The 18,350-nt window shown below is 43.1% G+C and overlaps 1 long non-coding RNA gene across 1 annotated transcript; it reads right to left on the bottom strand.

Annotated features, from left to right (window-relative positions):
* Positions 1-763: 763 nt before the first annotated feature.
* LOC111272561 (uncharacterized) lies at positions 764-15,705 on the bottom strand. Its single transcript, XR_002687596.2, has 3 exons — positions 14,407-15,705; positions 1,333-1,456; positions 764-1,006 (listed from the first exon to the last, which is right to left on the bottom strand). It is a non-coding gene; the product is annotated as an uncharacterized LOC111272561 (long non-coding RNA).
* Between the last annotated feature and the right edge of the window lie 2,645 nt (positions 15,706-18,350).

The following is an 18,350-nucleotide window of genomic DNA, read 5'->3' as shown; positions in this document are numbered from 1 at the left end:
TTTTAGATTTGAACATGACAGATTATACCCCAAATGGAGACGAATATCGAAGCCGTAGATCCGAATCGCACTACGTATCAATATACCTACAACCGCCCAACTGAGCGGATCCTACAGGCTGGCAAACAAACCCACGTGCTTGGAATTTTCTATTTACAATGCGCGAACGCCTCAAACTTCATATGAAATCCTCACGCATGTCAGGTGGCTTTCATAATTAACACCCCGTCCAACACAATGGCCTCTTTGACGGACCTGCAAGAGTTCTTCAAAGAAGGTTAAAGGGTCAAAAGAAGGAAAAAGAGTCAAACAGTTCATAAGTTAACTCCTCTGATATCAGCAGCATATGGTCGACACAAGCCAGAACACTGTAGCCCTATAAATCTTAAGCTAGCATACCAAATACGAAAATGTCAAAATAAAAACATCAGTGTTATTACGGCAAATAATGGGAAAAATATCTAACTTCCCTATTCGTACGAAAAATCTGTTTTGAAGAGATTTAGAAACAAACGGCGCAAAGGGCCCAGTGCCTTCGTTCGGTATAGCTTGCCCGCACAGCTAGATTTAAAGAATACGAGAACTTTAAATGTTATTTAAAGTTCTCGTATTCTCGGCAGTGAATCTAAGTTTGTTGAGCAGTTATTCATAAAGTTCTCTATCGGGTACGAGCGCGATGTTACTGTCATTTTTTGCAGCTTCTATGGAGCTGAAACGATCAAAAGGTAATATTCTATGGTATTCTCAAAGAACTCCTCGATTAACTACAATGTCTGTAGTTCTCTCTCCTAATGTCCTGCAGAACCTTCTATTATACATGCCAAGGTTCTCGGATGACCGTCAAGCATGGGCTCAAAATGAACAAAGAAGATGAAGCTGCTTTTTAAGCGTATACAGTGATTTTTCGGGAGTCTTACTTCAAAGTACAGTAGATTACAAATTTGTCTAGGAACGCTTTCTTCAACTGACGGTAAGGTCCGGGTAAGCCCACTTCTAGAAGTGCATACTGAAAAAAAAAAAAGATTCAATATATGTAAGAATTTATTCAATATATGCTAGATAACTGAGATAGCGATAATGTATCTTGAGCGATAACTCGGTTAATTGAGAGAACGTAGAAAGCCTCAACCTGTATTGGTCGAGTCTTCACCAGTACGTTTTCGTCTCGACCGTAGTAAGTTCACCAATTTGTATTGAAAGTAGCGCAAATCGAGCAGAAGTTAACGAAGAAACCGCCTAGCACAAACGCCAGCCGGTAGCTTACGCTAGAACAAACATTTTACCATTTTTATTCACAGTTTGCAAATTACGACAATTTGAATCGTGACTAACCTCATGTATTACGATTTCCGGGCGTCGGTACATATATTTCTCTTGTAAGTCTATAGAGTTGCTGAGGGCTGTTGAGCTTTCCGAGTCGCTAGCATTTTGTAATGCGTACTTGTGATTGCTTTACCTACAATATAGAGGCAATATTTATGACTTAACTATAATCAACGCCTGCAATTCTTTAATATATGGATCTTAGAGTAAATTTTGTCCTTTTTGGCAAAAGTAGGCATTTTCCTCGCTCTAGCATGGCCCGCTTTCGAACTACTGTAACCTAAAACGGGCCCTTCGTTTCGAATTTTGTGATCACATCCCTTCTTCATCACACGCACAATAGAATCCCTGCTAATAATACCCAAAGGTGACTCCGAAAGCCTGGTCATCTAAGAGGTACGGTAAGAAGATCGCACCGTTTCCTGATCTTAACGAATCGTATTTAAGAGGCCATTACTTTACGATCGGATCAGCGTGTTTAACGTCTTAACGTCAATGGCTCTATTCGTTGTGATTATGGTATTTGCTAGAATATTTATAGATGAAATACACAATTCCATAATGAGTGGCGTACTCATCGTACGATTATTTTACACGAAAGAAAAAAAAAAATGATCCATGGTGAGCATCCAAAGACATTTAGTCCAAGAATATTATGAGATTGTTCTTAGTAGTTACAAATGGCGTTTAATTTTGTTAGTTGGAAGTTGTTTCGCTACCGCAAGAGCTAGCGGCATTCAAAGCATAGATCATGAGCGCAGGTTCATTGTGGGCTTGTTATCTGAAATCTCTCCTGTTTTCCTAATTGTGCCTAAAAAGTTCGCTTTCCTCTGACGATTCTTTGTCGCCTTTAGATGCGGTTTGGCAGTTAAAGCTTTTATTGAACTTACAATCTATTTCTAATTTTTTTTTCCTGTACATTAAATTATACCGCACCTAGAGCCGGAAACACTACTACTATCTTTGACAACTTGTGGACAATTATCCAACGTCCAGCCTCATTTGCAATGTCATAGTATACTTAATGAACTATGTTTATTTTCATTCATTTATTCCATGTTCTTCTCTAATCGTTAATTTGTTGATGGTTAAGAGATAATGTGTATCGCTGGACAAATCTTCTATCGTCTTTGGTGCTTCTTATGCGTCTTCTAACGTGGCAAAAATTCGGAATGTATAGACCTGAAATAGGGGTATTGTATATCACAAGGACTCGAAATTGCTTTGAGCCACGTTTTAGGGAGGAAAATAGTTAGATTCACGCCGAAAAGCTCGTAGGTGTAGGATAGTTACTCTTGCTATGGCCGCGACCGTTTAGCATTGAAAAAAGGAACATCCACTATGAAGGGTTGGAGTGCCATTCTGCGCGAGTTGTTTACTCGTCTACACACACCCATCGAAAGCTTAAGTTTCATAAGGACTAACATAATAATAACTTCATAGAGCAACAGACAAGTTTCCATTGAAATCGTCCCTCATGACGAAACGCAAATATTCTATTCCCGACAATAAAACGTCAGAATCATTTATGCGGCTACACCGCACGCTGGTGACACTCTTACACTGAAAAACCCAGAATGGCTAACTCTCGTCCGCACAATCTCGTCTATGTCTCCGTTCTACAAAGGAAACCGCTTAGGTAATAGGCGAGTTTTCCCGCGACAGCAGCAGCGAACTGCCAGTCTGGTGGTTTTAGAAAGCATCGGTATACTAGCACTAGGAAAAGCAATAGCTAGGATTCTAGCTAGCGCTCCTCGGTGGCGCAGCGAATCGCTAAAGGGGAGAGGGTAACTCAGACCAGCGCCGGGGTTCGTCGCGCTGAAAGAGAGAAGTGCGTGTAAAAGGGAAAGCGGTGGCGGATTGAGAAAGGGTAGCACACGAGAACGGCACGATCCGCGCGCGCCAAACCTTGCCACCGTCGTTACCGTCAGAGCGGATTCAGTCCAGTGCGGAGAAGACTCTTGAGAGCGGCACGACGACGGGCGACTGTGTGTGAAAAACAAGGTGAATTGTACCACAAATACTGATACTGGTGTTTGCCATCTAGAAGTTAAGCATTTCAGCGTGTTTTGTTGGGGAAAAAGGCCACACTGTAAAGGAACAGTCAGAAGTGTTAATTGTAAGGGCTGTCATTGGACGTAGTTGGAAATTACCGAAGAGTTACTGAAAAGTGATTGTTGGCGTTATTGCCGACCGCCAATCTACCCTTGACAGCACGGAGTGGGTAAAGGCGATGAAAAGAACTTCAGTGAAAAATTCGCATAGCGGGATAATTTGAAACAGAAGATCGACGAGGTTGTCAATAGTAACAAAATAGGGTAAGACGATCTAGTTGAATCATAGCAGTGCGTAGCGGAGACCAGTACAATTTACCCTAAATAATCATTGTCTACCGAAGCAAGTAAAAAAAACCCTGTGTAAATCATCGTGACACGCGATCGACGAACTTGAGACTACATCATATACGCCGTAGCATTGCGGATATTTACGCCAACCAGCGAATACGGGGTGGATTTCGACAGGTGGCATCTTGTCGAGCTCCAATAGAAGGATCGCATTCGACGCATGTGCCATAGCTTAAGGATACCAAGCACTAGTGGTAATGATCAGTGACGAGGTTTTCAAATTGCGTAAGGTCAGACTAGAGCACTTGCAGGCTCACCCAGGTGTGGCTGTGGATTGGTGAAGGAGGATACGCAGGCAGTTCGAGTGTGTCTTATAAATGTAGACGTTGGTGTCGCTGGAACCGTAGTCCCTTTGGACATTATTCTTCCCCGTTGATTTCCGTACCTAAGCTCTCCGGAATAACAGAAGCTTTAAAGAGTGTGCCATTCAAGCCAATCCACCAGATAACATATAACAACAACTCTTGTATACCTGTTAATAGCACGCGTTTGATTTGCGTGTTTGTGAGAGAAAGATAAAGGGCTTCGGGAAGTGTTCTTTGACAACGCGTCTGTTAGCATCAGCATTTGGCTCGCGGAGACTGCACACCCTACTAGAAGACATCGCCCTATAGGTACTCTTATTAGAAGCAACTTGTATCTCACTGTCACCGGCGCGCTCTAAACTACCGTACTTTGTTATTGCCTTCGCAGAACATTGTTACGGCTGCTCCGGGGTGATTCTTCTCGGGGTTCGATAGTGCTTCATTCATTTGACGTTAACCGGTAGACATCTGTCTTTTTGATTGGTGATGCTATGAAAAGTGTGCAGGTGAATCGCATAGGAATACACATACGTCTTGCGGAAAACCTAGCAAAAGAGTTTACTCCTTTTTATAAGACCCAGTTTTTTCAAAAACAAACAAGGTCCTTTTACAGAGCGTAGACGCGCTTTCGAGTTGTATAATCACACCACCTAACGCCATTAATTTTAGCCTAAAACTCAGTCCCCTGAACAAGCGAACCATCGCGGACAACTTTGCTTCCCAATCACCCGGTGTTGTCGTTGTTATTCTGCCGATTATTGATCACGCCCAATTCTCTCACTAAGACTTGTCTCCGTCCCCGTTCCCGTTCCAGTCCCCCAAAACGCATTTTCCGCCAAATCGGGTTTACGTCTTTGGCAACGCCGTGTTGAGGATATACGCAGAATACGTAACTCTTCATCATTATCGTTCGTCGTCATTGTTGTTGATGCAGTGCTCTCGTAATTGATAATACAGGCCACGCGTACATTTAGTGCTATTGTTGATATTGTATATTGTGTGTGTGAGACAAGAAGCACAACCGCGACAACATTTCCTGTGTCATCAAGACATTGCCTCAGTGATTCATCGATTGATTCAGCGACGCCTCGTTTGTCGTCATCATATATACCAACGACCTGAACGTTATCATTGGCATTATTGTTGTTCGATCGACTTCTCCGAAACATGTCTCCTCAACTTAACGCGCTGGCGCTTGTGGCTGCCATTCTACTAGTTCACATAGCAGGTACGTTTCGGACCGTATGGGAATGAATGGCCGATCTGGACCGTGTACGAGTACATCAGTAGCTAAACAGCAACAGGACGGTCTAGCATGTACATTCTCGCTGTCCAGCGTGACTCAGATCTAACAGAAGTCAATTGCTACAGCAAATAAGCAAATAGCAAAAACAAAAAAAAAAACACAGAAACGATCCAGCGCACAAATATATAATAAAAACAATGATACTCATTGCATATTAATGATTAGACGCACCATACCCACAGTCAAGGACCGTCCATCTTAAGAGCGTAAACATTAATAAATTAATGAATCGAAGCAACGGATGGAACTTGTGCTTTCCGATAGCAAAAGAGATAGCTATTGCATACGTGGGCCAAGGACGATCGGACAACTCCGTCACCGCTATTTTTGCTATATCGGAAGATAGATTACAGATCGGCAGGGAGTACGGAAAAATAGTAAATATAAAGATAAAATGTGTTGTCTATGTATGACCTTGCCAACACTGGTTACGTGACTAATGAAGGCCTCTTTCGAATGTTCCTTTTTGTCGGAGTTACTATGCAAATAAAAAGGGCTTTTGTGCAGATGAGCCGAAACCGTCGCCAGTCGTACTGCTTCACGATGTTCGAGTATTTCGTTTAAGCGTCAGGACGAGTTAATCTAAAGCATTTCCTTCCTGAGAATTTTTCATATCGGCTTATTTTTTGCGCTTGAAGTGCTGGCTTAAAGAGTTACGGATTCCTTCAAGTAGCACGTTCCTCTTGGTCGCCTGCTTCATTCGACGATAGAAACTGCTCCGTCTATACACGAAAGCCAAAAGTATATTTTAAGAACTTTATGCATATACATGGGCAAATAGATCCGGTCGTTTGTCTCTGTTGTGTTCCACAGAGGAACGTTTTTTTTACCCCTCTACGGAGTAACGCAATGGAGAAACGTCATGAGTTCGTCGATTCCTTCTGCAGTGTCGCATACGCAAATATTTGCCACTCGATCAGTTCACTAGTACTATTTGCTTGAGAATCGTAACCTGTTTAAATGGAGTGAGTATGTAAGGAAAGGAGAAGGACTGTATTTGGTTGGATCGCTACGGCAATTTAGGGAAAGTCCAGCTAGAGGTTTAACAGTCGTTACTATATTTCATTGTAATGTAAAGCGGACTCTTTTTTAAAGTATCGCCTGTCTGAAGGACCAAGCAATACTGGCTTGCTCAGAGTCAGTCGCAGAAAAATCAGTCAAGGTTCACGTAAATTCATACCAGTCCCCATTTAAATTGTGCCTTACGCCAATCTGGGCGTTACAGCGACACACTTAGAAAAGGGAAGCGAACATCGAAGCTTGTAAAGACATTTCAGCCTTATCATCCAATGGCCGTGATCGCTATCTATCGAAATATAGAGCAAAAATCCGCTTCACTCACAATGGCCACTTTATCAAATCGTAGTAATAGATGTATAGAAATTTGCATTTTTAATAATCGCACGCATTAGCACGACAATGTAAAGCGAAGCTAATGATAAAACAGCAGTAAGTTAACACAATGTTAACTTGTCATGGCATTTTTGTGCGCGATCCGAATCTATAATCCTGTGGCCATGTGGAAAAAGCTGACGTCGTCCAGAGTAGACAACGGTACTATGATGCGATCATATACAGGATACCCGAAAGCTGTCGTAGTACTAGTCAACACTTTATCCTTTCCAATTCGTATTAAGCTTGGATTTCTGTTGACCTGACAACAGCGTCCGAGTGAACTTTTTACCAGCACTTAGTCATCGTCTGCTATGACAGCATACATGATAGAAAAACAGATTCCAGCCATTGGTAGGTATGTTTGCTTTTCTTTGCAGAACTTTTCCCCTGCCAGCCATGTCGTACTTGCATGAAATGAGTGAATTCCACAATGAGGATCAATCCGATCATGTGCCTTATTGTCTTAAAACAAAGCAGATCCACGACAGTTGGCAGTAAAACGGGAGCAAGTTAGTGCCACTTTATTGCACGGCATAGGAACGATAGCATAGTGCCCAATAAATACAGTACTTTAGAGCGCTCCTTGGTATCCGGTACTAGTATAAAACGATACTCTGCACACGAGTAATGGCTGTGACGTTATTTCTGCTACTGATGCCAGCTTCGTTGGCAACGGACCTCGACATTGCATTCACATGTATGCAAATGGTAATAGGATACGTACTAAGGCCATGGTTAAGTAGGAGGATGTAGGAGGTAGCGGATTGATAGCTATCCCGATCTGTAGATCTCACACAGACGTCGATAGAATTTCAGTGCTACGCGTATGTAGCACGCTGCCACGATTGTAGCCTCGTTTTAGTTCCATGGGTAAGTGTGTGGGTCGTACAAGACACGCATGACTTAGCACGCTTGTGGCTATCTACCTCTTGGTTGATGAGAAAATAACGGGGGGGGGGGGGGGGGGGGGGGGTCGATGACGAATGAATAATACGCGAATGAAAAAGCTAATGCGTAAGTATTTCGCAGTCTTTTTGTCCAGCGCTGTAGGATAAGAATGATGTTAGGTGGCAAAACGTCGGTAAGGCTGTACCTTCGAAAAAAAGTAGTATGGATTGATTACAAGTCCGCTGTTCTTACCCACGTTTGTCTTGCCAAGTTCCGTCACTCTTGTTGCTCCGTTCCATAAAAAGAGTTATGTTACGTAATCATTCCATTGGGGCTGAGCTGAAAAAGTCGCACTTTAATTCTATGGACAAACGGTAATGAGCTTTGCTTCTCGTTCAGATTTCGTGGTGGCATACTGTAGGAGAGTAGGACATGGAACAAACCTGTTTATCCTAGGTACGACTACCATTACTGCATACAACTCATAAATGTTTTTTCGTCTCGAGGGTAGCGAGAGTCGCAACAAAAAAAACGAAGGACGACGGAACCACCCCCGAGCCCCAGTTTTGCTACAGCCCAAAATCAAAGCAGAAAGCTGAACGGAGGCTGGCTCGAAGAACATACATAGTTGGTGTTGTAGTAGTTGTCGTCTTCGTTGTGGTAGCAGTGGAGGACGAAGCACGAGAACGAATAAGAACATAAAATCAAATAGATCCACTCAGACCCAATCGGTTGGTCGCTCCGTGCTACCGTTGCGGAAGCCGCGGATTGCAGTAGCGCTGTTATCATACTGTTAGCAACGATCCTTCGCTCGCTTGCCATTCCTGCTCCTACGTAAGACATGACGACGTTTCGAGGACAACATACGCAGAACAAAGACAGCACACGGCGAATCTGCCTAAGTTGCTGGGACCGATAAAGGCTTACGCGCACTCCAACGCCCGTTCTTCCCATTCTACTTTTTTCCATATACACAATACATCCAACAAATACAACCATGCCTAGATGTAATACAGAGCTCTGCCAGAAGGCAGAAGTGAAAGAGAATGCACCAGGGTAATGGCACACTCCCTCCCTCACGCTAACGCGGGTTTCGGTGACTTGGGAATGGTGAACGAATGACTCTTCCAGCAGACCTCTACTCTTCGCTCCCAATCTATCTACACCCTGGGCTAACCGGGCCCGCTCGAGGCTGCTGCTTTGATACTTCCAGCAACGACGAGAACGGCGCCGATAGCTAACGAAAGCAGGCCGGAAAGAAGCGACAGTGACACACGCGGGAGTTAGCTGAACTACCCCCACCAGTCGAACGGGAAATTCGGGAGTGTAGTTGGAGAGGGAAAAGCGAGCAAGAAGGAACACTCCTTGACATTAACCGATACGACTTGATCGGGGAAGGAGTCCGAGGAAAACAGTTACAACTGCGTCAAAAAAAAAGCGGACAAAGGAGCTAGAAGGACTCCTCTGCTGCCTTTCATATCGTATAGTGATAATGGTAATAACTATATTAGTTTAAAACGTGTGTTTACATGATGATAAGTATATTGTCTAACGCATATGGTTTGTACTGAGCAAAAATCATGTGCAACTGTGATTCTTACGGTATATGTTTTGTCGCATTGGTGTCAATTAAATTTAATCAATTATATTGTATAAGGGGGCATTTATTATCATTGTGTGTTAATTACAATATATGATCTAAAGTATATAAATAATTATTTTAATATTAACGATAATTGTTTTAGCAACTAGTCAGTACCATAGGCAAAAAAAAATTAGAACTAATGCAGTCTCAATACGATATTAGCTTAAAGCTATTAATAATGGTTGACAGCCACAACTGCTTGGGTTTATGCGTTCGCGGCTTCTAAAACCGTAAGGCATTGACTTAGACGCCGTGGTAACCAAGGCCATAAGGCTCGTTATGTGCCCATGAGTCAAGGATATATATATTTGTCTGTTATTACTATAAGCAACAGTGACTCACATGTGTATTTCCATGGTGTTCCATTATTCGCTGTGACATTATGGTTAATTATGTAAAAGTCCTGCTGTAGAGTTGCTAAGTAAAAGATTCAGTAGATGAATTGCTAAGTTGACAAAACCAAAAGCATTGTGTAGGGAAGTTTGTTTAACTGCAGCATTGTTTATGGTTAAGGGCCACGAACAGGTCGATGAGTGAGTATTGCTTTCAGTTTCTGTCATTCGCGCTTTTAGATTATTCTTTCAAGGTTCTGATAGTAAGAAGAAAGTGCAAATGCTATGAAAGACCTTTTCTGTGCTGTTAACTACGCGGTGTCGGTCGTCACGATAACGCTTGGGGCGGATCTTGCCGAGGTTCATCATCCTGTTCAAACCCGACCCAGCTCAACCCGGCCAGTCTTTTAGCAAGCGGCTTTTGCGGTTAAGCAGAGGCGGCAGTGATGGTGGTTAGACAGCCCACAAATATTCCCCTCTACCTTAAAGGATTACACATAAGAAATGCTAGGAAATCAGACGTGCTTGTCAGTTTTGCTGGTCTCACTTAGAAGAGCACATGCATGTAAACACACGAGACTTTCACTTGAGCTAACCGTATGCTTAAGATATTGTTCCTAAGCAACTCGAACTGCAAGTCTAAGTAGGAGTATTTAAATGCAGAATGCTCTGTTTAAAATTTAGACCTTAGCCCGTCGGGATCGAAGCATGCTATGACAGCCATGTGGCGACCGGGGCGTGCTCGGGGAACGCTCAACTTCATGACGTTCTAATAACGTTATAAAGCCTTCTGGCACATCGGCTTTAGCTCAGATAACCGTTGCTAGAACAGGTTTAGGTAGCTAGCCAGCTATCGGTAGTACCAGACGAGCATTTTTCGCAACCCAAACCACGACGACTAAAGGTTGGCCAAGATGTCTGCTGTGGATTCTTTCGGCGGTTTCAAGTAGAACATACCTTGTTGTGTCCGTTCAAAGTCTTGTTGGAGAACAAGCTAGATAGAACGCCAAAGCAAAAAGGGCAATGTTCAAAAGACAGTTAGGTATTCATTTCATTTTTCGCGGTTGTCGCCATCGCCATCGTCGCAGAATTCGACGCCATCTTCCCTACCCGTTGTCTCTAATTTCTCTTCTTTCGCTCTGTCTATAGCGCCAGAAAACCAAGGGCTACTCGTAAAGGAGTCATAGCGCTTGGCTACCTACCTACCTAGAGGCCGGCGGGGGGGGGGGGGGGGTCATCCAGTGCGGCACTTGACTTATTTATGCTTATTAGGGCCGTATAATAGCGGAGATCACGCGGGTGGCAGAAATTTCGTTGCACAAATGCTGAAAGGGATATGAGGCAGATCAGGAAGAAAGAAAGAGCGGACGAAAGCACAAAAAGAAACGGAAGACTCCTACGGAACAGCCTGTGGGCGCCGACGCATCAACCTCATACTGATTCAGGCCACCGCATAAAGAAAATCGGACCAGGAATGTGCTTATAATCCATAGTACCCAAGTCGCTATTGTTGACAGTAGCAATGCAACTGCATCTAAACTATCATTATTATTTCAAATTATGATCAAATCGTTGCTATACCTACTGGACAGTAATATAGCCTATTAGGCAATAATAACAACAACAACAGCGAGAAGGCACTAGAGATACAGGAGGATCGAGGATCAATCGAATAATTAGAAGGAAAGCCAAAACGAGTGACCATATAGCGATGACTGATACGAGTATGTAGATTATTATTCTCATAAAATGTTTAATGTTTGATAGACGTTACTACAGATATCACATAGCATTACTACTTAATCATACGTTTGTATTTGGGTGTGCTTGCATCACATATTGTGACGACAGGAGTTTATCAAGTCGACTGGTTACTGGAGATCCAATACCAGCAAAACCTGCAGTTATAGGATGGTGCTCCAGTTCACGCTACATCTAGCTGACCTCAGGTATATCTATTGTGTACATCGACTCTCAAAGTAGAAAACACATTTTTCTCTTCCCAGTGAGCTATAAAAATCTACGGGGTAGATGGTTTTAAAAGCCATTAGGCACTGTTTAAGAAATACGCGACACTGTACGCCTGATACCGCCGCCGGAAAAGTAGTTCGGTATAGCTTGCATAGCTTTCCCACTCATCAAGAGACCCTTCTGTTTGCGCTGTGCTTTGTAGTACCTTATAACTTTTCAATTGTATACAGTCGTAGTGATCTTTAACAGTCTTATGGAACGATGCCAGAGCAAAATTGACGCACATTGAACTATGCTTTATACGTTCACAAGAAAAGGCCTATAGAGGCTGCGTCAAGAGCACCTATCTTGGTGCCGGTCTAGGACAAAGGTGAATACAGACTCGTCAGTGACGATCCACGAACGAACAGCGGACCATTGCTTTCCCAGACAACAGCACTCATTATTCGCAGGTCATCTAAGCTTGCAGTACGAAGACATGTATTTCTTGCTGCTTGGAAAAACTTTTCTTATCCAACACCTTTCACGAAAATAACTCTGAGCTCTATTGATATCCTTAGTGCATCCTGTTTCAGCCGGACTATTACTGTATTTTTAGGCTAACGTTCTATTTGAATTCGTTTTTTAACGGAGTTAACAATAGCCTGGTCCCACTACATGGGTCAACGTATAATCTAGACCAGACGTCTGGCAGCAGATAGTGAGCCCACATCTAGCGATTGTGGAAGTACGCACTGGTATCTTCATCTGGTTGTGCGAACCAGAATTGCGTGTAAACGAACAAAGCCTAATACGCTCTTAAGGGCATTAGGTAAGCTGTCCTATCTAGGCTGCAATCGAACACGTCGACGAAGCGTGACTTGCGTTGACTACTCGTCAGTCAACTACTCCGCTGATGGCCGTCTATGTTCTCTCATATCATACTTGTTTATTCTTCATATAGCTTGTCTGAATATAACATAAATTACAAACGCAATGTCTCATGTGTATATATACACGACAGATTACATGGTAACATATACTCGTTGAACATTGACTTGTTTTAAAGTTATGATATGACCTAAAAAAAGTTAAAGCTCGTATTTGTGCGGTATTTACGGGAGCCGACGAAGCCAATGGAATTTACTTCAGGGCAGCATGTAAATTTATTTTCATTTATTATGTACGGCTGTAATCAAGCGTTGTGTGCGATAGCACTGTTTGTCGCTCTTCACTTCTTTTATACGTGGCATACGCAGGACGTCAAAAACGTGAATCGTTTGATATATTTATACCAGTATCCTCCGGCAAACTCTGGATGAGAACGATAAGCGAAAATCGCATAACAGACTTATTTCTCAAACAAAGTATTTTACAGCCGGCATTGCGCCAGTAACGTTTCGCGGCCGGACATTTTCGAACCACTCCGTAACAAACAGGCGATGCAGATTTCTTCAAAACCCAACACGTGTACGTGTGTTTGCCACCGTATCAGACGAACACAAAATATTCTTCATATCAGGTCATGGTCAACAATGTCTATGCCTGAGAAAAATCACTTCAAATCATGGCATTAACTACTGAATAATAGGGATCTTGTCGTTTACAGACCTTTACATTTTTTCATTACTTAGTTATCTTAATTGAGGGGTTGCTTCTTCTAGTTTCATCAACCTACGCATTAGTCGTTAAGCCTTTTGAAGGTATTTGTTAAGTGGACTCAGTCCAGCGTTTAAGTTGTTCCGAAATGTCTAATGTCTTTTGCTGCACGCTGCTTTCTTGGACAATAAAAAAGAAGTTCAGCAAAAAGACAGCTTCTATTGACGTTTTTGTTTAAGTGCGTACTAAAATTGTACTCCTTGGTATCATATGTGTTTATAGAACACACACTTAACCGATTTTAAATGACGACCGTAATATTTTTTTTTTACTACGTACTAGCTTTTATCCACACGATTGATAGTAATGCTTACCAGCATCTCACAACTATATCTGTATTTTTCTAAGTAATATAACTGTATTGCTTAGATCTGTAATTAATGTATGCGTTTACGCATTATATATATATATATATATATATAATACTATTTTAAATTAAAAATTGAAAAAAAAGCTAAAACCATTTACATCATACGACAATGGGACGACTTCTTCGTTATTTCTAGTTAGCCAACGCTAGGTGGTAACATATCGGACAAAAGTGGGATTTCAGAGGAAGAATTTTAATGAGTTGGAGGGAACCGTTGACATGGGAAGAACAAAAACTTGAATCGGATGACTAAAAACCAAAGGATCGTTATGAGTCAAGAACTTTATCTTGTTTAAATCAACGTACGTCCATTGGTTACTGAAGCAAGTAAAGACGACTTCGAATCGCACAAACAGATGTGCCTCTTGAGAGCTCGAAAACGAGCTTGATAAGCAGAAGGACGGGTAGATAGGCAAGCTTTACGAGAAGGACCTGACTGATCATTATCGTACAACACTGCAGCTGTAATGAAGTCGGACTGCAGATGTTTGTTTAGTAGAAGACTAGCCTAGGCAGTTGCAATCGACTGTCATAGAAGTTGACTGTCTTCCATCTATAATACTCATTTACAATAAGAAAATAGATCCGCATTGAAATGCTGTCTGGTGTCAGCAATAAGCTAAACGGCCGAACCATCTTCTTGTCTGCTTCCAGCAGACGACAGTAGATCGTTCACAATGAGTCCATATCGTTACTGTATATTATTATCGTTCAACACACAAACTATGGACTGCGCTAATGCAATGGAAGGAATTCAGCAATTCAATTCAATTATACGTATCTATTTCATGCTTATGTCATCAGTTAGATAATGATAGTTATACCTACCTCATGAGAAGGGATGCCAGTCCGAACAAGACGGCTTCCGCCTGACTTTCTCCTTCAATCGCTCGATATATATACGTTTCCCAAATTAAAAACTTGATTTATCCACTTCAAGTTCCTCTGTCAATCGGACGATCCAGCCGTGATCTGATGTAACCGAAGTATAGTTAACGACACTGCTGGACATATCTCATCGGACGTCTTAATGACACGAGTAGGTAGCGTACGAGACGCAAACAGATCACTGTGTGCTCTGTTCGTCTACACCATGGCGGTGCATCCTAAGTCGCTAGTGGCTCTAAGGTCTGGTGAGTCGGCATACATCTCTGTCACTGGCCACGGCCATGACGATCGTTGTGGTCCACTAGTTGACACTGATTGGAGGTGCAATCCAAAAGATTTTACGAAACCGACGTCTCTTACTGGTCTGCAGCGCAGAAGGCCGTGTGACTCAAGCCAGCTGGGCTGTCTTTCGATATTGATTCCGGACCGATACAAGCGCCTGTGGATAAGCGTTATATAATAGATATATGTCTATGTGGAGGCCAATTGGAGAGATTGCTCGAAAGATGTATTGACTTCGGTAGTGATCCGATTGGTGCGAATGACTGGCAACTAAGACCGGCCCGGCTGCTGAATATCAACAAATAACGTTTTTTCTCTGTTGTCTCTACCGAGCCATAGTACCTTTACTGTTAACGGGACAGATGATTAGGCCGACGAAGCGGTATAACGAGCTTGTTGGGCACACACACTTCACCGCGAACAATGACGAACAAGACCAAAACAGCACTATTTGCAAAGGCAGCATTAGGACATAATGACAAATGTCCTAAACCACGAAACTTTGAGAACTGCTGACTCATATGGCTAAGGCCTAATGTAATAATATGCACCGCTTGTACTAGTTCACATAGCGAGCCTCGATTGGTAGCATGATTATAAGATGCGAGTGTAATAGGGCGGATTATACTATATAGTATATACGCGTGGTCCGCGAATGGCTGAAAGCATTCCTGAAAACCAAAGGTCTATGATGGTACTGTTAGAAGTATTACGAAATACTTCGGCGATTCGTGTGGAGAAAGAAAGTTACTCTTGTCTCTGTTACCAATGAGATTACAGCAATATCTACTATTCCAATTACGTAAAGGAAGGAAATAATACTTACCCGAAACCTGGAGCCTTTCCTGTCGTCGTGAAATACACAGGACAAAAAAAAGATAGGCAACCGTAGTAGCAACAACCCCGGCCCAAGTCTAACAATAAAACCCACAGAAGATCGCTAAAATAAAATAAGCGAATTACATCGAAAATCGAAACTGGGACAGTCCTTCTTTCTCTATCTTTTTCTCTGTTTCAACGGACATAAGCCAACTTTCCAACCGCTGGCAAGTACGTAGCTGTAAATACACCCTAGCTATCCGACGAGCCAGTTTTATAACCGCTTAGAACCAGGCGTTGAAAATAGTTTCCAGTAGTTTAAAATCACATGCCCCTGCATTAGGCCGGAGAGCTTATTTCGACCCGTAACTAGTAGTCCTCACCGATGCAGGTCCCACATTCTGTCGAGCAAAGAAGCATTCCTTCGCTTTTTATTCTGTGTCTCTAGAACCAGTGGTATTATTCTCGCTTTTTTTAAGCGTTGAGTACGCGAACAGGACGCACTGTATACCACAATACTAGGTGGAAGGGTCAGGGTAAGAGAGCTTTTTAAGGTCAACCCGATGCCCTGAGCTTTCATTAGCACATACGTAGACTGGCTCTTTCATGGGCTTACAAGGGGCATAAACATGGCATGGGCAATAAACTCCCAACAGTATTGTATAATTCAATCCATCCGTGCTACTTCTCTGGCGTCGTAAGCGAGTTCCTTTGTAACAACCGTAAGCCAGTTCGTCTTGTCAGCACCAACAAACATGCCTGTCAACCCTTTTGTTAATGTTTATTTCATTAAAGCCCGCTGAAATCATCAATCAAAAAATTATCCTGACACCATGGCAAATAGGCGTAATCCAGTTAGCAGACCGATTCCATGCCAATCCGCGGTCAATTTCGGAAGGAAATTGGATTACTAGGGTCGATTTGAATTGACTGTTGGACAAATCAGAAATGCGTGGATTTTTTCCTTTCAAATATAATTTCCAAATATTCATTCATCATTCAATAACTCGCAAGTTCATGCCTTCATCCTATGCTAAGCCAGTCGAGCATATATTGATATGCCTCGCTTTACCCTTCCTCCGCCCCCCAGCCAGCCCTGTATAATTCACTTAGGGTCGAGCTGGATTGACTCAATCCACTCCACAGTGGTTACGATTACAGCCAACTCAGTAATTTATTCGTTGTTCTCGAAACCTTCAAAAAGCTCTTCTTCTTCTTAGGCCGCGTGTCGTAAGCTTTGTTGTTGCCGCCGACAATTCCGCACCTTCAGTTCAACATGCTGTGAACACACGCCCATCGGAGTGGGGGTTAGTCGAGTAGCGCTGAAGCGAAGGCTATCGTGACCCCCCCCCGTACCGATAGGGCCTGCGTGGCGGTTACTACAGCGAGAGCCGAAACAGCCGCCCCTACAGCCTACCGAGGCTATAGAAATGTGAGTGTATACAGGCACACAAATGCACACAGAGACTCACACTGAAGAGAACGACGGAACGGAGCGAACGGGACGCGAAGCGAGAGGCGGGATCCGTTCTTTCTGTCTTTTTTTTCTTTGTATTCGCGCTATCGCACTTCTGGCTTGTTTGAGCCAAACCGAAGAACTCGGCAGGCCCATTGCGGAGCTCGGCCAGACAATAGAGATGTCGCCTGTTGACACCCGCGCGTGCTCAAATGTTTGATTTACAAGACAACAGCGACAGCGAAAACAACGACTACAACAACGGCGACGATAACAACAGCAGCTGAAAGAACTGACTGGTTCTCTCAGAACGAAGACAGGGCAAAACGGGAACGTCAGCGACGCTGTTACAAAAAGGGAGCTTCTAGAAAGACTACAGAGGCTCATCGACTTTTCGCGCCTGCAGAACGAAAAACTAGTCTGGCGGCGAGGAAGAGACCGAGAAAGAGAGGAGAACCCAAAATTAACGCAGTTGTCGCCCTCGAGCTGTTGCTGTTGTTGTCGTTGTTATCGCGTGCTTGCCTGGTATTCGCGCATCGCTGAAGTACTTGTAAAATTTCCGTGCTAGCGGCGCTGTCATCGTTGGCGCTGTTGAGGGCGGTCGAAGACGAAAAATGAAAGCAACTACCGTCGAATGTAGAAAAAAAACGCCGGTCTCTGCTGGTGTTGTCACAGTTAGTACCGCCAACGCCACGGAGAAAAGCAAACAAATTGAAGACATCTTGGAGCTTTCCCTTCTACTCGGTTGGGTCCATATTTCTATTGTATTTAACGTTTAGATGGTTCTTTCGATCCGAGATAACTAAGCTTCTGTAGATCTGTGTGCACATGTGTGAATGTCAGCGATTGTTGGCTTTACCTAGCTATTGGATCGGCCGCATGTTCGACCTATAGGATGCATCCCCGGCCCGTTCGATTGCTTAGTTAAATACGTCGATGTTTGCGCTTGTTTATTACATTAATCTACGACGATATGATGGCAAATGCTAGCGGAACGGCGTCGATAGATTGAGAGACGATCCCACATAAAGTGGCATCTGCGAGTCAAAGACGATTAGCAAAGGCAGGACCAACATGACTTTTTCTTTATCTATGGTCTGTTTCTGTATTCTTAACGTGCGTATATCAGACGAGGCAAAAAAGGGCTGGGTTTCCAATGGTGGGAAAAATGCGGGTCTCAAAATAGGAAACAACTGACTCCTTATTTGCAAAGAGGGCAGCTTTTCAGTTGTGACGGATGTTGCTTCAACAGTGAGTCTACCCTTACCTAACAATAAACTTGATCCTTCCGTTATCTGTAGGTCAAATTTTGGCCCATTCCGCCGAT

The sequence above is a fragment of the Varroa jacobsoni genome, unplaced genomic scaffold (assembly GCF_002532875.2).
Source record: "Varroa jacobsoni isolate VJ856 unplaced genomic scaffold, vjacob_1.0 contig02587, whole genome shotgun sequence".
NCBI lineage: Eukaryota > Metazoa > Arthropoda > Arachnida > Mesostigmata > Varroidae > Varroa > Varroa jacobsoni.
The sequence above is the reverse complement of the archived record's forward strand: the minus strand, read 5'-3'. Positions and strand labels throughout refer to the sequence as shown.